The 23,118-nt window shown below is 39.2% G+C and overlaps 1 protein-coding gene across 5 annotated transcripts in view; it reads right to left on the reverse strand.

The window, feature by feature from the left end:
- The window catches only part of SERPINE2 (serpin family E member 2), a 76,602-nt gene that overhangs the window by 34,422 nt on the left and 19,062 nt on the right, over positions 1–23,118 (reverse strand). For 2 of the 5 annotated variants that reach the window (XM_072617964.1, XM_072617962.1), the window contains exon 2: positions 22,810–22,888. The exons of 2 other annotated variants lie outside the window; for them this stretch is intronic. The gene's annotated coding sequence lies outside the window, so the exon portion shown is untranslated. The remainder of the gene's footprint in view (positions 1–22,809; positions 22,889–23,118) is intronic. One more of the 5 variants, XM_072617963.1, reaches the window with a different exon arrangement.

The raw sequence follows: 23,118 nt of genomic DNA on the forward strand, positions 1-23,118 counted from the left end.
GTTTATAACATACAGATGTTATACCTGAAGGCCTCATTTAATACCTACAGTATATCTCGGAAGACCATTAAGCAAGTTGATCAAGAATGAATGTTTACACTTCTATACACCTGCTCTAACTCCATTTAAAATAAGCTTTCCCCCCATTAAGTATTTTTTTTTTTGCTGTGGGGCGTGGCTGTATTTGTAGAAATGCATACAAATATATCTTCCATTTAATAAAATCCTTCACCAGAAAAGCTACTTTGAACAAAAGCACAGTACCCAGCATATAGAAGGCTCTTAATACATGTTTATTGAATAAACTGAATGAATGAGAAGCATCATTCTTTTTTCCTCCAGAGTATATAATTTCTGCTAAATTGTATGCATGGTACATCATAAAAAAGGCCCAGGCACTTAAAATTATGGGGATTCTGGGCATCATTCCCCATCTCCCCCCAACTCACTCCTAGTGAGGCTATTTAGTGGTGAAGCAAAGTAAGATGGAAATAAGGAGAGGGTGGAAGGAAGGACATCATAAAATTTAGATCCTGTCTGTTTTGAGGGATAAAGGCCTTTTCTATCCAACCTTTCCTTTGGGAGGAAAGAAAGGACAGAAAACAGGGCCAGCCCCAGGAAAAATTAAGCAATTGGAAAAGTTCACCTTTTAGGTTTTCTCCCATCTCCCTTCTATACTTTTCTCCTTTCTGGCCCCTCTGCCTTCCCCGATCTAGATATGCCCAGCAAACTCAAGCGACCATATGGATGCCCACCACTACTCTGAAGCCCTCACATAGAAGTCTTGCCCTCTCCCATCACAATGTCCCACTGACCAAATAGCATCCAAATTTTCTTGCACAGTCTTGGTTTAAAAAAGTGTAAGTTTACTTTTAATGAACACTGCCAAAGCAAACCATGTGTCCTAATTATGGTCACCACATCTATTCTCCATAATTATTATTCCTCTGATTTTCGCACTCTTTCTGTCCCCTCTGGTATCTCAAATAAGGATTAGGAAAGCTAATGGACAATTCATAGGAAAGTATGAATAATTAACCTTCCCATCCTCCAACTCTTTAATTGCCTGTTAACATAAATGCATTGCTAATAAGTAGTGTGTGTTTCAGGCATCAGTCTGTACTGATCTCTACAGGAGATGGTTTTCTTAGCCAAGAACACTTTCATGAGAAAGATCACAAAGCCAATTATGTCTACAGGAGTTTCAGTTGTTTTTCAGTTGTGTCCCACTCTTTGTGACCTCATTTGGGGTTAAGTGGTTTACCATATCCTTCTCCAACTCATTTTACAGATGAGGAAACTGAGGCAGAGTTAAGTGATTTGCCCAGAGTCACACTGCTAGTAAGTATCTGAGGCTGGATTTGAACTCAGAAGATGAGTCTTCTGCCTCCAGACCCATCACTCTCTCCACTGTGCCTCCTAGCTGCTATGTATGGTGTCTGTGAACTATCAATTCCTACATTCTTCCCTAAGACCTCCTTCCCTCATTAGGATGGTCAATTTCACCATTGTGATCCTTCCCTCATAGGCTTTCTATTAGAAGGCTGATGTTATTCCTAATTTTTGCCCATCAGGAATGAGAAACAGATCCCATTGCCTTGGGTCTATTTGACTTTTCAACAGTATTTATTATTGTTTTTTTATTGAAAAATTTTACATTTATTTATATACATATGGTACACATATTTACATACACACAGTATGCAGTAGAAATCAGAGAGAGTGAAGGGATAGTTTTCATTTTTTAAATTTCTTTTTTAATTCATTCTTTTTAACTCTACTATGTGCCTTAGACATGTGCTTAAAAATGCTAGTTTAATTGAATTGAGTGGAATATTCTATACTATGCTCATGAAAAAAATCACAATATTTGTTAAATTAACAATGAATGTCTATCCGAAGCCAAACACATTCCAAGACCTCTGAAGTCTATCTTGTTCTTACTTCTAGGTATTAATAGACACCTACAAAAAAACAGTAGACAGCTACAGCTGTCAGCCAGTTACTCCCAGAAGTACCTTCCTCTAAAGCCCCAAACTGTTGATTTTATTTTATATAATCATAGTAATTATATGAACTATTTGCCAATTATACCCAGTAACCCTATCAGGTTAAATTGGTCATAAGTTTGCTTTGATTACAATACAGCCTCTAACCCTTAGAAGAATTGTTTAAACTTTAGCTTAAATTAAGTGATATGTCTTGGCTGATATATAGTTTACAAATTTGTCAATGGGAACTTGCATTAAATTTTATGTTCGGAAGCTGCCTGTTTACTAGACACATCTGTCTTCATTAGGGAATACTAGTACTTCAAAATGGTGTTCTTGAGCCAGGCTAAAAAATGAATTGCACTCGTGTTTATTTCTTTGTTAAAACAAACTGTTTACTTTTGGTGCATTAAAGTTCAGAGTAAAGACAGTTAAATAAACTATTAGGCTGAGAACAGAAGTAAAAACAGAAACATAGTCTGCAAATTTTCTAAGTTACATGGCTATTAGCCATAACTACTAAAGGGCTTGTCATTTCAAGTCATTCATCCTTATTTTCCTACACGGGCCAGTAGAATTTGTTTTTTGTTTAATCTAAAATCAATATTTCATGCATCTTCCCACAGATGTAACTGTAAAATAACTGTGTAAGCCAAAGCTTTCTAAATGCAAAACTTCAAGGTGACCTACATACTTTGTTTCTCTGGGTCTTTTCCATGGCCAGCATGACCTAATTTTGCTTTGGCTTGTAGGATTACTTTTAATATTATTATGCTAAAGTAAACCAGGAAAAAATAATAGCTGGAATTTGAGAGTTTCCAAATACTTGCTGTAGAAACTGTGTTAACTTTTCAAAACTAGAGATTATATCTCTTTCAGTGTAAAAGATAGCAAAAATCTGCTACGAAGAAGACATAGTTACATTTTATTCTACTTCAAGACACTTGGTTATACTTTTAAAAAAGGATCCTTACAGTGTTCTAATTCAGTTCATGGCTCTCATTTTCATTAGCCTGAATGTCTGCATCCCTATTCATGTTGGCCGTATCCTATCCTACTGTTTCCCTTCAATGAACCATGGTCTGTTTCCTTAATAATATACTTCATAATTGTATAATAAAAATTAGAAAGTACCCTTGTTCCCACATATGCTATGGTTATCCCCTGTCCTCTGATCCGCCTTCACAGCAGACTATATGGATGTGAAGACAGTGGAAACCCAACGGTACAGCCTCAAGACCATTACAATGTCCTGAACATCGGGAACCCAGTGACGACTTATCAGCCCCTTCTGAAGCTTGGATTTCTACTACTGGTAGTCAGCAGAATAGTGACTTACATAAAGAACCACCTTATTTCACTGAATCACTGTTTGGTTTAGGAGTTCTGCTGGGAGTTTAAAAAAAAAAACAACAACAAAAACTCTCCTTATTGCCACAGGGAAAGACTTCTACCTTATTGGTCTCTCATCTACAGCCTTGGAGAAAAATCTATTCAAGGTGCTACTGACTGTATGGCAAACCTAGGAGGTCTCAGAATTAGTGAAAATGTGAAGAGTGTTCTCCAGAAGGGAACTTGTCATTTATTCTATTTGGCTATGATTCTGTAAGTCAAATTATCCCATGTCCTAAACTTACCTATTCCCATGTAAGTGAGCAACATTTATATTTCTCTCCAGAGTTACTATTTATTTAGGTATTGAATTATTAACTCAAATATAAGCAGGCTATGCTTTATTGATCCTTTTTTACATCACATTCATTTCAGAATACATCCTGCACCCCGCCTCCTGACCAGTGAGCTATTCTTTGTAGAAAAAAAATGCAAAAAAAAAAAAGAGTTGGGCAAAAAGAATCAGAGCATCAGAGCATCAGCTGTATCTAATGGCATGATAATATTCCAGACCTACAGTCTTCTATTTCTGCAAGCAAGGGAGAGAAGTACATTTTGTCAAGTCTCCTTTGGGGCCAGATGCCATCATTCTGATTACATAGCATTCTGTTTTATGTTAACTGTTCTTTCTAAAGCAGGAAGTTCTTTACATGAAATTAAATTTTGGAAGAAAATCAGTCCCTGGAATCTTTCAGGATGGAGGTTTTGTTTCAGCATAGTCAGTTTGTTTTTAAAGGCAAAATAACACTCAAAATGTTGTGTGGGAGAAAGAATAAGGGTGTTGCCCAAACTCTTTGAGAAATTTCAATAAGAGTGGCCTCAATTAGTTTTACTGTTTTCATTTCTTGAATCATGTTTTTCATAACCGTAAAAATGTATTCAAATTTAGGCTTTTCTCCCAGGAAAGTCATAACACGTCTAAAAAATCTACTTCTCTTAGAATTATTCAGATATTTCAAAATGTTTGGTTTCATTCTCCCCAAGCACTTACATATTTTCCAGGGTGGGGAATTATACTTGTTTATAAATGAAAGCTTGCTTTATATATGAATGAAAGTTGTGCTTAAGTGGGATTTAGATTAAGATAAAGGTGCCTTGGAAAGCATGTGAATGAAAACCATGATGCTGATGTTACCTACAAAGGCATCGAACACCCATAGTAGAGCTGCCCATAGTGTTTTAGAGGGGCTGGAAAGAGGAGACACAACTCTTTTCCTCTCTCATTAATTCAACTAATCACTTCTCCACAGATGACGGTGGCTTTGCTTACACTCTAATCCCATCTCTCCTGTGGCCCACCAGACACTTTCATTTCAATCATAAATATCTATAAAGTATCTATGTGCAAAAATCTTGGGGCCTGAAGGCACCCGAACCGAAATGAAATGTTGGCTAGATAGATCTCATCACCTCAAATTCGACATGCTTAAGAACAAATTCGTTATCAGCTCCCCTTCCTGACTTCTGTAGTTCTGTTTGTCATATCACCAACTCTGATTCAGACACCTGATGAGCACCTTTGTACCTTTCTTAGTCACAGAATTCTAGTCTATGTGACTTAGATTGCATAGTGAGCTCTCCCAGCAAGAATATCCCTCTTCCTTAAATTGGGCTGAAAAGCAGAGTATTTTGTATGTCTAGTTTGAAAAACTAGGTGTTCTGACTAGCCTTGCAGAAGCATCTGCGTAAAAAAAAAACCATTTTCCCTTCAATGCTCTTTAGCTCTATCTCAGAGAAGGCAGAATTTGTCAGGAGGGATGCTGGGGACACTGCAGGAATTGTGGCACACTCTGGACTGAGTCCTGGGGTTCTCTTTTGGTTGCCATCTGGGAAGGTGGCTGATGGAAGCTTCTCCAGGGTCTTCCTGTTACACTTCTCTAAAATAAGGAAAAGGCCCAGAACTTTGACTTTGACCATTCCAGGAACTGCTTGGCAGTGACTCTTCAGCTGCTTGGTATACGACGCAGGAGCACTGTTTCGAATCCCAGGTAGCTATGGGTCCTCAGACAAGTCACTCTCCTTTCATGGGTTTCAGTTTCCTCAGTTATTGAAGCAGAGGTTCTCAACCTGGAGTCTGTGAGTTTGCTTTGCTTCTAGTAATTCTGATGACTGGATTTCAAAACAATGGCTTTCCTTTATAATCTTAAGTATTTTATTTTATGCATTTAAAAATGTTATTCTGAGGAGTCTATGAGGCTTCACCAAACTGCCAAAGAGGTCCACAAAAGTGTAAAGAAACCCTGAATTAAAGGGAGGAATTGACCTCCAAGTTCCTTTCAGCACTTAAATTCTATTAATCTAAGGACTTATGCCCTGACCAGCTATAAATAGAACACAGAAAATTAACCATATTTACAAAAACTAGTATTACTAATTTAGAAAATTAGCTATTATTTACTACTCTTATTAATGACCAAGAATCTCTGGTTTTATGATTACACAGGAATGAAGTCCACTTCCCTCTCTAATTGCTAGTCATGCAATAAAAATAACAGCTAGCATGTGCATATCACTTTAAGACTTGCAAAGGACTGTACATGCGCTATTCCATTTGATCCTCACAACAACTCAGTGAGATAAATGCTATTAGAATCCCCACTCTTAATATAGATAAGGAAATGGAAACAGAGATTCTAAGTGACTTGCCCATCATCACATCCCTTACACATGTATGAGGAGGGATCTGAACCCAGGGCTTCCTCTAACGACCAGACTGCACTAAATCCAAATGTACCAAATTTTGTTAATCTTTACTGATAAAAGATATATGTATTTGAAAATTATATCTTTCTCCACTGATTCAAGATGATAGACAACTACAAAACAAGCTTAAGGTGTACCTTGACATTGTTTGGGTGTGAACCAAATTGTGTTGTAAACAGCCTGTGTCTTCAAAAGCTATAGTAAAATTGGTGGAGAAATATGAAAGGACAACCAGTCGAGTTGAAACAGAGTCCTCTTTGGTTGACTGAGCTGTTACTATTATTGTTTGGACAGGAGCAGCATCAATTATCATTTAGCTGATCTTTGCCTCAGTTTCTTCAACTGTAAAAATGGAACAGTGAGACTACCTATGTCCCTTGTTGTGAGGATTAAAATGCAATAATATTTGCAAAATGCTTAGAATAGTGTCTGGCACATAGTAGGCAATATACATGTTAGTTATTATTATTATTGGAGGTGGCTAGGTGGTTCAGAGGATAGAGCCTGGACCTGGAGTCAGGAAGATCTGAGTAGAAATCTGGCCTCAGACACGAACTAACTATGTGGCTCTGGGCAAGTCATTTAACCTCTGTTTACCTTAATCCACTGGAGAAGGAAATGGCAAACCACTCCAGGATCTTTGCCAAGAAAAACCCATATGGGGCGTTTACAGGCATGCCTGAACGACACCAACTATTATTATACCTATTAACCACCAATTTGTATACTGAGTGTTGTCCTTCCTCTAAATATCTCAAAACAAGTAGAAGAGAAAAAGCTATTAGATTAGCTACAGTTATGAGAATAAATTCTGCCTGGAGGAAAGAGATCCGTTAAAACAACATACACACACACACACACACACACACACACACACACACCTCATTTGATGCTGGCTACAAGAAGAGAAGCTAAAAACCCCATTTCCCCTCACACACTCAATATTTTAAGTACACAACCACAGGGGATCATGAAAATACATACATAACAACATCAGTTCTGGGAGCTCTTTATATTTTGGATGTTCACCCTCCATAACAGGAATAGTACTGCTGTGCTACAGCAGACAGGGGGCCGCAATGACCAGATCCAATTCCAGAGGCCTCATGACGCCACATGCTATGGCCAATCTCCACATAGACAGGTTAGAGATTCAGAGTAGACTGAGACTTTTTCTTTTGGACATGGCTAATGCGGGAATTTGTTTTGCTTCACTATAGAGGTCTGTCTGTACCAGGATTTTTTTTTTAGTGGCTGGTAGTACTTTCTCAATTTGGAAGGAGGGTGTAAAGTAGGAGTAAGAGAACTTACATGTGAAAATAAAATAAAATTGAATTTTAAGAAAAGGAAATAGAACTGGGTTCAAATACTTGCTCTTCCTATCAACTCTGTGATACTAGAAACATTACATACATAACCATTCAGTCCCACCAGTAAAGTGAATCCAGTGGCAGTATAACAGCTGACAGGGTTGTTGCAAAGATTAAATGATAATGTGTGTAAATTATTTTGTAACCCTTAAAGCATGACATAAATGTGAACCATAATTACTTATTTGACCTTATGCAAGTCATAGGATTGTAGATGGAAACCTGGAAGTAACTTTGGAGACGCCCTCATTTTAGAGACAAGGAAACAGAGGCTCTGAGAGACCAACTAATTTGTCCAAGATCACAATGGTAGCAAGTAGTAGATTTGGTATTTGAACCCAGGTTCACTGAACCCAAATCCAGTACATGTCCAGGAAAAGTGTATTAGATTGTAAGTCACAAGGTTTTGAGTCAAATCCCAGCCCTGCTGCTTATCACTTGTACAACGCTGAGCCAGTCACTTAATTTACCTGGGTCTCCATTTTCTCATCTGTAAAATAAAGGGCTTTACTTAAAATGACCTTCGAAGTCTCCTATTGCTCAAAATCAATGATCCTATAGGCTTTCTAAAATGAAGGAAAACAAGGTTTGATTTGAACCCACAGTGGCATATTTTTCTTGTCAGAGAAATTGGCAGGTTCCCTGATTCTTTCCACAATTCCTTACACTCTCCCTCCTATCTTATGATAAACCCTTAAATATTCTAGATGGTCCCTGGGAAAATATGGCTTCCATATTTTGAAGTGAAGAAGGGAATGCAGGACACTACTTTTCTGACCCCTGAAAGTCTGTCTTAACATCACTTGGATGAGCAGCCTGTCTGAACAAAGCAATCATCTTCTTAGAATTCAATAAAAACCTGGCAGAGGAAAGTTTGGTTTATGTTACTAAGTTAAATTTATTAAACCAAGCTTCCTGTGGCACATCCTGGAATGATAGGACATTGTGCTGAGTCACAAGGGTAGATAGAACAGTGGTTCTCTCTCCCCCCAGCCGGCAGATGGGACTTTTGAATGTTCAGTGAAACTAATCTATTAAAAAAACAGTTCAGATTCTTTGTGGGAAAAGAAACGGGAGAAAATGTTGCCAAGCAATGGCATCTTGTTGTCATGTCCTCCCCTCCCCCCCTTTGCCTCCACCTCTCTCCATCACCTCAGTTTTCCTCAACTAGTATTTTTTTTTTTTTTTTAGTGTAATGAAACCTGATAGTGCCTGTATGCAGGGAGAGTATTTGTCATGTGGGTTGTAGGGAAAGAGTGTGTAAAGTGTCCCCACTCCAGCTTTTTCCACCTCCAAATCATTCTTACCACTGCTGTACTTGCTGGGTATTCTCTAAAACAATTCAATCCAAGCTACATGTTTGCTTAAGCAAAACTGAAAGCTGAAACCCATACTTTTCTCAGTATGGAGAGTCAGCTCAAAACTGAAGCACACATCACAGCAGGTGAGTTCTCTGAATCAGGACTTGACGATCATCTTGGGCAACGTTTGTTCAATTATCCCATGGGGGGTTCTGCTGAGTACTGCTAGGATGCTTGTTTTTGCCTCAGAAGAAGAGCTGATGGATGGTCAGTGTGAGGTTGCCATGTTCTGAGACTCATTACAGGGTTACTTTTTCTCAGTTGGAAGGGCATCATCTCTGCTTTCAAGAGAGTATGAAGGTCAGGATCTGGGCTTAAATCAGGCAAGAACTCAGCGCTACAGATTTTAGTCATGGGTGAAAAAGATTAGGAAGCAACACTCAAGTAGGCAAGAGGAGAGGGCACACCCAGTATCTCTTCTCCATTAATTCTCTAACTAAAGCATCTCCAGTCATCCTGATCTATATTTCGCCAGTGGACCCTGATGGCTCTGGAGGAGAAAGTGAGGCTGGTGACCTTGCACAACTTTTCCTCACTTAAATCCAATTCACTTGCAAATAATGGCATCATCTTCCTAATGTCATGATCCTCTTCAAAAATGAAGGACAAATAACAGCAAGAACCAATTTAAAGTTCACTTGGGTCTTAACCAAATGAAACAGACCCCTGATACCATTTTTAAAAAGAAGAGTTGGGTCTCCAGGGGCAGAGATCAGCATTTTATCCACTTTTCTTGAAATAATGGAAAGACAATAGACATGAGATCAGAATATCTCGGACTGGATCCAAGCTTTACCCCTTACCGCCTACGTGGGAAATCATTAAACTTCCAGGCTTCATTTTCCTTTTCTGTCAAATGAAGGGGCTGGACCAGACTATCGCTAATGTTCTTCTCATTCTGACTTTCTATATGGTGCTGATTCCTGCCACCATCTTTTATGGCAAAGGTGATATTTGCTTGAGGTGTAATTATGACCAGCAATCTGCTCATTACAGCAAATGTCTGTCCAAGAACAAAAATGAGATGGGAGGCTCTAATTAAGACTAATCTGATTTCAAGGTTATTCTGGCAGTTGTCTCTCAACTGTGATCAGGGTAGCCTGAGGAGAACTAGAAAGAACAGGAGAAGCCACTCAGTAAACATATTGGGGTTGTTGTCTGAATAGAACTGAATTTACCCTAACACCATGGGAGTTTTCATTCAATGGTCTGCCTGAAAATGGTTCAAGAATAGAAAACTTGGTCTTCCAAAATTCCATTAAAAAAATAACTCTCATTATTATATTCTATCTAATGCAGGGGTGGGGAACCTGCGGCCTCAAGGCCCTATGTGGTCCTCTAGGTCCTCAAGTATGACCCTTTGACTGAACCCAAACTTCATAGAACAAATCCCCTTAATAAAAGGATTTGTTCTGTAAAACTGAAGACTCAATCAAAGGCCATTCCCAAGGACCTAGACGGCCACATGTGACCTTGAGGCCACAGGTTCCCCACCCTTGTACTAATGGCTCTCAGTGTCAGCAGAAACTGAACTTCACTGCTGAGGACCCGAAGTGCATCCCAGCTCTGCTCCTTAATAGCTACAGGACACAAATTTTTCTGGGCCTCATTTTCCTCATATACATGTTGGCTGTTTGTCCATTCTTGTGACTTCATTGCTATGGAGGAACTCCTGGCATGAGAACTCCATTCACAGACATAGATCAGCAACTCACATACAGTCTGGAGACTTGGCTGGGAGCACTGAGGAGTTACCTCCTTTCTCAGCATTATAAAGGCAAGTAGAGTCAAAGGCTAGACTCTGGCCCAGACCTTCCTCAGGCCAAAGCTAACCTCCATATCCACACCACCATGCTGACTACACAAAATAAGGAGCTCTAAATCCTAGGGCCCTGAATTTTTCTTTTGGTTCACCCCTGTCATTTTACCATTCCCAGTACAAAAAAACCCAACAACTCCCTCTGCCAATATGGATCAGCAACTTACCTATAACAGAGCCTTAAAGAGGATGGCCCAGGATGCATACAGTCAGCTCCCCATTAGTGTGGATTAAGAATTCTTTGAAATGGCCATATTTTCAAATTTATACTTTTTGAAGTTAGAATTATGCAAAATGTGGTAATTAGTTCTAGATCAAAGGAAATATGCAGCATGAATTCGATAATGACACCTCCTCATGGGATTTGTTATTTGCTCCAATTGGGCCCTACTTGAACAATTTGTCACTTCAAATTCAGGACACTTTATACTATTCCATTTTTCTGGCTGATGAGACAAACAAATGAGAAGTTAAGTGACTTGAGCAAAGTCATGCTACTCCAATGTGTCAGAGAAAACACTCGAACTTGGGTCTTCTTGACTTCAAAGACTGTCCTTCTATCTCATTCTATTTTGCTTCTCAATTGTAACATCATCTCGAACGCTAGTTCTATGTAATTTATATATGAAAGGGAAAGAGAAGCTATGAAGGATCTGGGAGCTTGGCTTTTTAAATGTGCATTAGAGAACACCCCAGAAAAATGTTCCATAACTATCAAATATTTAAATGACTCTGATTCTTTAAACCATTGCTTCTTTTTCTTTCTGTCACCCCCCCCCCAAAAAAAAAAACCCAAAGTCCAACTTCCTTTCTATTAACTGGTGTTACTTTTCAAGCTGTGTGCCAAAAGTTGACTAAATAACCTCTATTCTTATTTCTTTGCTTTTGGAAAGACTCAGTGGTACAGTATAGGACTTTATTAGTTTTTCCACATCTGGGTTAAATGCCTTTGGGGAGAGATTGGCTCACTGGCCTCCGTGTCCCTGGAGGCTATCTGTTGGACTGTAATCCAGCATGGCCACTGTTGGCAACCTAAACAAAAGGCCCTTGGGTGACCTGGTTAAGGAGAGCCTTGCAGTTTTCTCTGCTGCAGTTTGGAAGTTTGATTTACTCTGCTGACAGTGGTCAATATACCAGCTTCCAGGTATTTCCTTTTCTGTTATTTTCCAAGACTGCCAAGCTCAGGCAACACAAGGAAGGAAGTCTTTCTACACTATCCTGAAACTGAGAGAGGGCCAAGTGAGCCCCCAAATAGGGCTTTGAGGTGAGGTTAGTATTATTTCTTAGTAAACACTAAGAACCAATGGCAAGTAAAACATTTTGGGGTAACTCGGGAAAAAACAGGGAAGGTGAGTCTTCCAAAAAAGATAAATATTTGGGATCATACCTAGATGGTACAGATTTACAAATGTGGAAACTGAGGCCCAAAGGAGTTAAGATTTGCCCATTGGAACTTATCTAGTGAGTGAAGACCCCAAGATTTTTTAAAAATTATTAAAAATGAGAAGGGTTAGGGTTAGGCATCCCAAATGAGGAAGTAGTTTTCTAATGCCAAGTTCTTTCAATTTACACTGTTAATTTTGGAAATCACGTATCAGTGTCACATATAGGCTGTTCTCAATTAACAAGCTGGTTGTCTTCCAAAAGTCTGTTTGTCAGAGTTGCTTGGAACTCAAAATGCATTTTCCAGTAGAAATGATGGTTGGGTCCCTAGGCAAGTCCACAAATCAGTTCCTGAGCCAAAAAGCATTTATAAATCACTGGAGGGATAGGAAAAGTCTCCTTCCAAAGGTGGGATTTGACTGGAGTCTTGAAGGAAGACTGGGAAACCAAAAGGCAGGTTAGGAGGGAGAACATTCCAAGCAAGAGGGAAAGTCACTGAAGTTTACTGAACAGGGAGGTAACAGTAAGCAACTTGGGTGTGGAGCTGAAATCATACTTGGGGGCGGTGTTGGGGAAGGGGGGACCACAGAAAGAATATATTTGAAAATGAAGGTGATATAAAATTAAAAGATACCAATAAAAACTATAAAAAGGAGTCTAGTAGTAAATGAGTGGGGAGCAAGAAGAGAGGGATGAGTTGACAACTTACAGTTGAGAGAAGGATTTTTACATGTGTTTTGCTTTTAGGATGATAAGGGAAACAGCAAATTTGTTGGCAGAAGGAGCTCTGCATCTGTGTAAGAGAAAGCATTTCTTTGCAGGGGGAGGATGGTTCTTAACATGTTTTGTGTCCCGGATCCCTATGATATTCTGGGGAAGTCTATGGATCCTTTCTTAGAATAAAATCATGATAGAGCACTGGGTCAGAAGACCTGAATTCAAATCCAACCTCAGACTCTAATATGTGACCTTGGCCTCTATTTGCCTCAGTTTCCTCTACTGGAAAGTGGAGATATTAATATCTTTTTCTTTAGGATTGCTGTAAGGATATATGTGTGTATGTATACACACATATACACATCCATACATACACACATATATAGATAGATATAATACACACATACACATACACACACAGAGTTGTAAAGTTACTTAGCATTGTGCCTGATATAATAAATGCTATATTGATGCTTATTCCCTTCCTTTCTTAATGGGAGGAACAAAGTGGCTTCCGCAGGAAGCTAAAGGGTTCCATCAGTGGAGTTTGCTCCTAAGTCAAGACAACATGTGCTAAGAAAGAAAAGTCAGGCTATTTTTTAAATTCCCATTGTCCTCTAAAAATCTGCTCACACATCCATGCATAAGGAAAATCTTGTACTGATTCCCTCAGCACTCTTTTCTTTCACATGAAAACCCCCAAGAATGAAATGCAAAATAACTACCTTAACGCTATTTTAATCTTGGGGCTAACACAAAGAGAATTATTATGCACCTCTTAGCTTTATCGTCTATGCTGCAACAATATTTTCTGTGATTAAATCCCCCCAAAGGCCCATGAGTCATTATGTAAATTTCCCATATGAAATAGTCAATTGTGTTCTCAGAGCTATGCCCAACTGTAAAAATCCATCCAGGTTGGACATTCCATTGCATTTCTTCAGCTAATTGAAAATATCACAGGTGTAACATATGAGTTAAAGCTCCCACGAGGAAACTCAATTTGCATTCCCAAGCCTAAAAGCATGCAAGCCAATCCTCATATTACACTGTTCTGCACTTCTCAATATTATTTGCCTGAAGACTGAACTAATCAGAAAATATTCACATTGCAAATTGATGACCTGAGACTTTTAACATCAAGTGACTTTTAAAACAGTGCTTTTTATCATATCTTTTTTACTGTAGAAACACTAGCAAATGCAGCTTGCATAGATATCAGTGAAGCAAAGGAGAACCCTGAAACTCTTACTAAGAGATGTCTACCTAGGAAGACACTATGTACATTCTGCTCCTTGACAGGTCCCGATTCCATTAACAGTAACATATACAACTAACTGCCCATGGGAAATCTCCACCCAGAAGTCCAATAGGAACCTCAAACTTAACACATTCAAACTAGAATTCATTATCAATTACCCAGTAAAACTGCTACTCCTTAGAACCAAGAAAACAATTTATACAAAGCCAATGATACCGTATAGACAAACAACCCTGAAAGACTTAGGAACTCTGATCAACAATGATCAGTCACAACTGCAAAGAACTCATGATGAAATATGCCACCTAGCTACCCACCTTCTTTCTGATAGAGCTTATGATGGATTGAGAGTGCAGATGGAGACACTTTTTTTTTAATGACCAATATGGTATTTGTTTTTCTTCATCATATATATTTGTAATGGGCTTCACTTTTTTTGCTTTTTCCACTGATGTAGGTGAGAGGGAAAAGGGAGAAAATGAAGAACTGGAAATAAAATATAATTTAATTTTTAAAACTCCCATACATCTTCAAAGTCCCTTATCTCTCTTGAAGTTTCCTACAATCAGTTCCGTTACCTAGGTTCCCAAACTCTTCCTTCTCTCTAGCACCCCTTCCCCCAATCTTACCAGTTGCCAAACCTTAGTGAATCCAACTTTACAAAATCATTCACATGGGTCTGTCCTCTTCACTTTCCTCAGATGTCTACCACCCTAAATTTGATCTTCATCCCCTCTTTCCTGGGCTATTACAACACTCTCCTAATTGGTCTCTCTGTTTCCAGTCTTTCTCCTCTCCACTCCCATCTACCACACAAAGATGCCACAACATTTAAAATTTTGTTATTCTGTCCTTTAACATGAAAAAAAGCCCATATGCAAAAAAAAGATGATTACATATGAAACTACAAATTATATATATATATAAAATCACTTTAAAAAAAAAGTGTGTAACAAATTCAAAAGGCTACTCTCACAAAGCTCTCTTGCTAGTATGTTTCCTTCTGAACTTCCCTATCTTTTGCACATTTTCTTTAAGCTGCTCCAATGTTTCTTTCATTTTCTTGGCAACACTTCCACAGGCCCTCCTAATCCCCTCCCCATCCCACTGGATGAAAACAAAAAATCCCAAACCCCTGTAAATAAACCTAGTCAAGCTAAACAAACCAATGTCTGAAGATATGAGGCTCATCCTATATTCTGAATCCATCACCCCTCTGGCAGGATCTTTGTCCTCTGGAGTTCTGATTAATCAATTTCTCTTTCAAAACTATCTTTACAATATTGTTACAATTGCACAAAGTATTTTTTTCCTATTCACTTCACTCCGCTTTTGTTTGTGCATGTCTTTCCAGGTTTCTCTGAAACTGTTCCATTCATCATTTCTCAGAGTGCAATAAAACTCCATTACATTCATATACTACAATTTGTTCAGTCATTACCCAGCTAATGTATCTTCAGTCGTTAGCACTGTGGCTGGCACATAGTAGGCACTTAATAAGTTTTTCTTGGCTAATAAGTACCACCTTTGTTTCCACTTCTAAGTTACGAAAAGCTGCTATAAATAAAAAACTATCTAGATCCTTTTCCTCTTTTTTTGATCTCTTTAGGTCAGAGGGTATTCACAATTTGGTGACATTTTGGGTGTAGTTCCAAATTATTTTCCAGAATGGCTGGACTATTACCAACTCCATCAACAATATATTATTATGCCTGTCTTTCTATATCTCCTCCAATAATTGTCATTTTTTTTTTTCTGTTTTACGGTTGCTCATCTGAAGGGTGTAAGGTAGAAGCTCAGAACTGTTTTGATTTGCATTTCTCAAAGTACTAGTGATTTGGAGTTTTTTCCCCATTACTGTTAATAGCTTGAATTTCTTCCTTTGAGAACCACTTGTTCACATCTTCTGACCATTTATCACTTGGTGAATGATTCTTGTTCCTTATATACCTTGGATAGACCTTTCTCAGAGAAATTTTGTGCAGAGTTTCTTCTCTCCTCCCCTCCCAGTTTAGTTATTTCCCTTCTAATTTTAACTGCATTGATTTTGTTTGTGGAAAAACTTTCCATTTTTCGTTAATCAAAATTGCCCATTTTTTTCTGAGGTCATATGTAAAATACTTTGCAAAACTCATAGTGTTACATCATTTTAACTTACCTATCATTGTCCTTCACTTTTGAAGGGGACTAATGACATCACAGAGTGATATCTTGACTCATGTATGAATTGGATTTAAGTGAGGCAGAGTTGCACAAGTTGTCAGTCTCACTCTCTCTTCCATAGTCATCACAGTCCATTGGCAAGACAATTGGCAAAGGCCTGGGATGCAGTGGATGATCTTGGCATCCTTGAAGTCTGACCATGCTCTCCCCAGTGCCTGCTTCAGTCACTTTCCTGAGCATTCTAACAAATTGTTCTCGTCCTCTCATTCTACCCCCCTCCAAATCACTGATGGATTCGAGGTCCACTGGTTACTTTCAATCTGGTTTAACCCATCTGCTGAGATGATTTACTTGGGTATGGCTGCTGAGCATGCTACAGCTTCTTGGAGGTGAGAGTTGGGTGAAGGTGGACAGCAGAAGTGGAGCCCACACACTGGAGTTTCTAGTCCTCCCTGAATACCCCATAAACTGAGACAACAGAGGCTTGACACGCTATCTAATTACCTTTGGTAAGGCCCTTCACTTCTGTGTCTTCAGTCCTTTTCTGAAAAACAAGGCAGTTGAACAAATGGTCTTGAAGATCCTATTCAGCTTTGAAATTCTTTGATTCTAGTTCAACCTCACCCTAAAATGATGTTCTGGTCAGATGAGTTTAGGAACATGAACATAGCAGGATCTGATTCCATTTTCATCTCTCCTTGGCTTCCATGCACAGTACTTGGCAGTTTCTCCTGAGTCCTCACAGCAACAGCTTTCCCTTCAGGAAGGGACCAGTTCTTACTCACTGTGTGATCCTGAGCAAGTCACTTGATCTCTCTTTGCCTCAGTTTCCTCAACTGTAAAATGGGGATAATAATAGCATCCATCTCCCAGGGTTGTTGTGAGAATCAAATGAGATATTTGTAAATGCCTGGCATATATTAAGTGCTTTACAAATTTTTTTTAAAAGTTCTTTTGGGACTTTTCCTGTCTTTGTATTTCATTTCCTTTCAAATAAAGGGTTTTCTCTTTAAAAAAAGTCATAAAACTCTGGGTTCAGGCCTTCAACTATCAAAGCCTTTCCTCAAAAAGTAATCAGTCATACAGGTGTGGCATCAAGCACAGTACTGTGGAATTCTGATTCTTACTGGCTAGCTGTGTGACCTTGGGTAAGTCACTTGGACTTCAGGTTTCCTCATTTATAAAATGAGATTGACTTTTAAAAATTTATTCATTAGGTGATTTCTAAGTAGTCTTCCAATTTTAAGTCAATGATCTCAGGTTCCATGATCCTGACAGAACAATACCTGAAGGTTAGCTACCTAGCAGCAAACATTTCCTATTCTATGTCCTTGACTTCCAAGAAATATGGGAAAAACCTCAGAAGTCCAAAAGCACTTTTCTTTTTTTTCAAAGCACTCTGTGAACTAAGAATGGTCCTAATATCCTGAATCCCAAAACTCATTTTTCCTATTTGCAAAAAGACTACTTGAAAATGCATAAAGCAACCCCCAACGTTGGGATCACAAGCAGATGTTCCATTTAGAAAAGCACTTTCAGCTGGAGATTGGAACAGTGTAGGCGGGGCTGGGGGTTGGTAGCAGAATTTTCTCCCCAGAAGGGCAATCTGTGTTTTCCAGGTATTTTAAATATCAGACTGGAGCTAAATGGGCTCAGGTGTTTGCTGAAATAAGGCACCAACCCTCTTTACCACATCACCCCGTACTCATTCTACTTTAAATTTATGAGGGTACCACTATGGGGCATGGATGCACCAATGGATCAACAGAGAGCATTTATTAAACTGTCCCCATGTGCCAGGTATTGAGCTAAGTGCTGAGGAAACCAATTGTAGTTGTGTGGTTTGTCCTTTGTTCTCTAAGAGGACCATGACATCAGGAAGATGATGCTATGACTTGCAACTGAATTGGATTTGAATGAGGGAGGGATATGCAAAGTCACCAGTTTCACTTTCTCCTCCAGAGTCATCTGGGTCCAGGGGTCAGACATTCATCAAGATGACTGGAGATGGCCCAGGGGGAAACAAATACAAGCAAACAAGACAGTCCCTACCATCACGTTTATGTTAAAATGGAGGGAGACAACACATAAAGAAGGAGATGATACAAAGTGGTTGGAGGAGGCAAGAGGGGAAACTCCTGGGGAGGAGGTAGAGACTTCTCCAGAAGAGAGTATCAAGCTAGGAGTGAAATGAGCATGGCTGGCTGAGGAATCATAGCACTGATGGGCTCCTGAAGGCAGGGCTAGGGAAGGGGGGAGTGGGTGGAGAAGAGAAACCAATGCACATGGATCTTCCAAATATAACATTCCAAGGGAGCAGAATTTCAATATCCATGGGATCTTGGAGGTCATCTTGTAAAACCCATACCTGGTTAGAGACCCCTTGCTCAAACCTCCACCTGACACCCTCTAGTGATATAGAAACTCACTTCCTCTTCAGTCAGTTCATATGTCTGGGATTTTTTCCCCCTTATATCAAGCCTAAAAGCCATTTCCCATTGCTCCTAGTACTTCCCTGTGGGACTCGCTTCCCTGTGAGTCTAATTCTTCTTTCTTCAACATAGCAGCCTAATACTTTTAGGAGTCCAGAGCTGGAAGGGATCTTGGAAGTTAACTAGTTTAAACTTCCCAACTTACAAATGAGGGAACTGAGGCTCAAAGAAAGTCAATGACTCAACCCAGGTCACAGGATGAGTTAGTGGCACCAGGGGGACAGAACTCAGAGCTCCTAGCCTTGTTGATACTTTTTGTCAATTCATTCATTCCCTGTGTATGATTGGTATCTCTTCCTCTCCCTGCAATCCAAATCCAGCTTATCCAGAATTGGATAATGCTTCAGCTCCAAAGGCAAGACTGATGTTAAGAGAGATGGCTCATGATTCATTTGCCAGGAAAGTGGCAAAGAATAGGTTATTTGTATAACTTTTATACTTCAAATCATTGAGAATGATAAATTTGGGACTCAGGTACTAGTAATGGGGTGCAGTGAGGGGATGAGAGGTGTGGAAAGCAGGAGGTAGCATCTGAACTGAGCCTCGAAGGAAACTAGAGTTTCTGAGAGGTAGATGTGAGAAGAAAATCCAGGCATAGGATCACTTTAATTAATCTTCACTAATGATCACTGAAAGCAGACAGACGAATAGCTAATGTAATTCTGATGCTTTAGATCCATCCTAGAGGGAGACTACTTCCTTGAACTAAAAGAGCTATCTCAATTAAAAAGAGCCTCTGTAATAAAAGGGAACCTCACTGGACACTTGGTTCTACATGAGTTCTGTAAGGGGAAAACATACTTGGCTAGAGTTCACTGATGGGTAAACAAGTATGGAGGGAGAAGGAAGCAAGGGAAAATGTAATTCATGAAGACTTTCAAAATGCCTGACAAAATTTGCCAAAGACTATTAATAAATTTGAGACACCAAGGAATTTGGAAAGGCAGAGGAGGGAGGAAATAGTTTGTCATGAGGCAGTCAGTTTTAGATTAGAAGTATAAACAGTTAAGGCTCAAGGTTTTATGTTAGAACCTGCTTTTTCTACCATTTTTAGAAGCAGTTTGTTGTAGGTTAAGCATGGTGAAATCTCAGTGCTCAAAGATGATGTTCAGCTTTTCAATGCAGTAAAGTAATGAGCTTCCAGTGACACAGAAACTTCAAGAAGATCTACAGAAGTTCAAGTTTACAGAAAAATGAGAGATGAGTTTGAATGTGACAATACTCAAAGGTAGTTCACTGCATTTCCCCAATACTACTTTTGCTACAGGATATACATCACCACATGTTCCAAGTGGTTCTTGTATGTATGGGTGTGATTTCTGGTCTCCCCTCCATCCTTCATTAGACACATGGCAACTTCTGGAAGTCCTTCCTAAAGTTTGAGTACCAAAACTGCCTACAAAATTCTCAATGTGGTCTGACAGAGGCAAGGGAGTACAATATAACTCTTCCCTCCTCTAAGGTATAATGAATAGAATATTATTCTGAACTTGACCATGTTCAAATGACCATGCTCCATTTAAATAGAGAAAAAATAGAGTATTGGACATGAAACCACAAATCTCTAACATCACAGCTTGCTTGTTTCCATCAATTCTCCTACTGATCACAAAAAGTGAAGTGTAATTTTGTTCAATCCTTATCTTACATAACCCTCTCTTTTAACCCTTTCTCTACAAGCTACGATAGGAAATCAGATGTTATTGTTTGTTCATTTTCGACGAAGACCAGTGACATCACGAATGGGTGATGGTATGACTTGTCCAAAGTAGGACCAGATGCATATTTGATGTTTTTGGTTACTATGGGGAGTCTTGAAATAGAGAGGAAGAAGCCTGACTATTACTCCAGCAGTGATGGGAGGAGAAAAGGTAGAGAGAAGGTTTGAAAGTAGGAGGCTTCTTGGGCAGGTATATACTTGCCAGGACAGGGTCAGGAAGGATTCAGGTCCACAAAGAAGCACATGACAATGAGATCTAAGTTTTTCCAATGCCAGTTGATATCAGGAATACATTTCCAGTTATTTATAGGACTTTTCTCTTCTCTAAGGATCCCTGGGGCACACTTTATATTTTGTGGCATATCTGGTGCTATTTTCGTTATGATTTAATGAGGGTTTTATATCATTCCTCCCGCCCCCTTTCTAATACCTTTGAACATGGGGATTCTGCCTATATTAATTCTGCCTTTGGCAACAAAGTTTCTGACAACCAAGTTTGGGCAAATTACCTCCCCTCTCAGAGTCTCACTTTCTTCAACTGTAAAATGAGGATCTTGACTAGATGAACTCTAAAGTTCCCTTTCTACTCTGGCAATCTAGAATTCTTTGGAGGGCATTGGTTCACCAGAAGCACTGGTATTATGGGAAGGTCTCATTGCTAGCACAGTGGGGAAAACCATCAGGTCAAACACACCTGTCTCAAATCACCCACTTAGTCATGATGTGAGGCAAAAAGGTTCCATTAATATTTTGCATGAAGTGAAACATTAGCAATTTTATTCACACCTTTAGATTGCCAGAAGACTTGTAAGTCTTTTATAAGGACTTAAATTTCCTTACTTGTTCATTGGAAAAGGCGGCAGTGTCTGGTCAGTCTTGGATACAAATGAGGAGAAAAAACTGCTAATTTATCCAGAAAATGAAGTGAAGTTTCAGTCTGGATCATCCAGTGTCAAAAGTGAAATTTACATGCAAACAACTATATATTTATTAGCTATAGCTGATATGAATAAATGGGAGGGAAGGCAATATCAATGAGGGGGATCAGGAACAACCTTTTGCAGAAGGTGCAAAATCTGTGATTTCAGAAACTTCCTCTACCCATTCAGGGCAGCACTTTCTAATCAATTTATAAGCTTATAATACCAATTTATAGGCCTGAGGGCCTGAGAAGTTAAATGACATGCCCAGGGTTACCTGGCGAGCAAGAGTCAAAAGTGGTATTAGACCTCTGAGGCCAACTCTCCGTCCATTACAATATACTGCCTCAATTAAATCTCAGGAATTAACTCAGAAAAGGTGGTGGCACAGGCTGCCCATGTGGCTGGAATATACACTCCTCCTCAATTTAGCCTTTTCCAATCCTGGCTTCCTGCAAGGGTCACTGCTGGTCCCAGCTTCTACAGGAGTCTTTCCTGATGCCCTAGGTGCTCTTTCCCTCCTCAAACTGCATTGGATTTAATCATCCTTCTACAATGTTGGATGTTCCATTGTAGCCCTACACTCAGCTAGTTCCCTAAGCCCACACAACTCAGATACACAATGCTCATTATATCTTAGGTACCTAGCTGCCATTTCCACAGACTAGCTGTAACCAAAGGCAGTGGCACAGGACAGGTAGCTAGCTACCTGGCAGCCTTGGCATGACCCAAGGAAGGACAAACAACAGTATGCAGTGCTCAGTGTGTGTGTGTGTGTGTGTGTGTGTGTGTGTGAGACAGAGAGAGAAAGAGAGAGAGAGAGAGAGACCTTTGGCAGTCTGTTCAAACCTATAAACCCCTTGTCAGAAAAAAATGCTTTTAAAAAACAAAAAATACAGGAGTAAAAAGAAACAAATTATATTAAATGAATTATCCAAATAGTATCTTAAAAATTGATAGACCCCAGGTTAAGAACCCCTGTATTAGATTAAGGGTCTCCATATCTTTTCTCACTCTTTCAACAAATTCAAACTTAGTCATTCTCCATTTATCCCAGCAAGAAATAATCTTGATATAAAAATATTACACATCCAAATGACATAAACTGAGTGCTAGTCCAAAACTCAAAAGTCCCTAGAAATCCACACTGCTCAGAAAGAATGTGAAGATGCTTTGGGGAACTGGATGATTGTGGAAAGAACCTTTGGTCCTAATCATTGACTAACTGTTGACATGGAATGAGCAAGCCTCTCATGAACCTTCTTATGCACAAGTTTGGACAAAGAAGACAACAACCTTTTCATAAATTGATGGGGTCCAATATTACATAGATTCATTAGATTTAAAAATAAATGTGTAAAGAACTTTGTGCTCAAATGTTCACTGCAATTCCTAGATCCTTAGAAAAGAATATAAATTTGTTGTCAAGTTTATATGTGAGAATTGGGAAATGCTTGTTTCCTCAAAAGACAGAAGAAAATATGTTCTCATCAACTCTGGTCTATCCTCTAACTTACCTTTTGCTCCTCACTCTATTTATTACCTTTCCCAGTTTCTCCTGAAGCCAAGCCAGGTCTCAGACTTCCATGAAGCCTCCTGAAATGAGATCAGTTCAGAGAAATCACTTCCTTCTCTGAATTCCTGAAGCATGGATTACACTATTCAGATTGGCACTTCCTATAGGCCAGCCTGAATTATTTTAATGTTGCACATGGGTATGTATTGTCTCTACAAATACAGAGACATGAATGTAGGCTCCTTGGGGATGGAACTTTCTCATCTAGACTGCCAGGGCAGTCTTATGCTGCTCCTTTTTGGGGGGTGGG

The sequence above is a fragment of the Notamacropus eugenii genome, chromosome 6 (genome assembly GCF_028372415.1).
Source record: "Notamacropus eugenii isolate mMacEug1 chromosome 6, mMacEug1.pri_v2, whole genome shotgun sequence".
NCBI classification, from domain to species: domain Eukaryota; kingdom Metazoa; phylum Chordata; class Mammalia; order Diprotodontia; family Macropodidae; genus Notamacropus; species Notamacropus eugenii.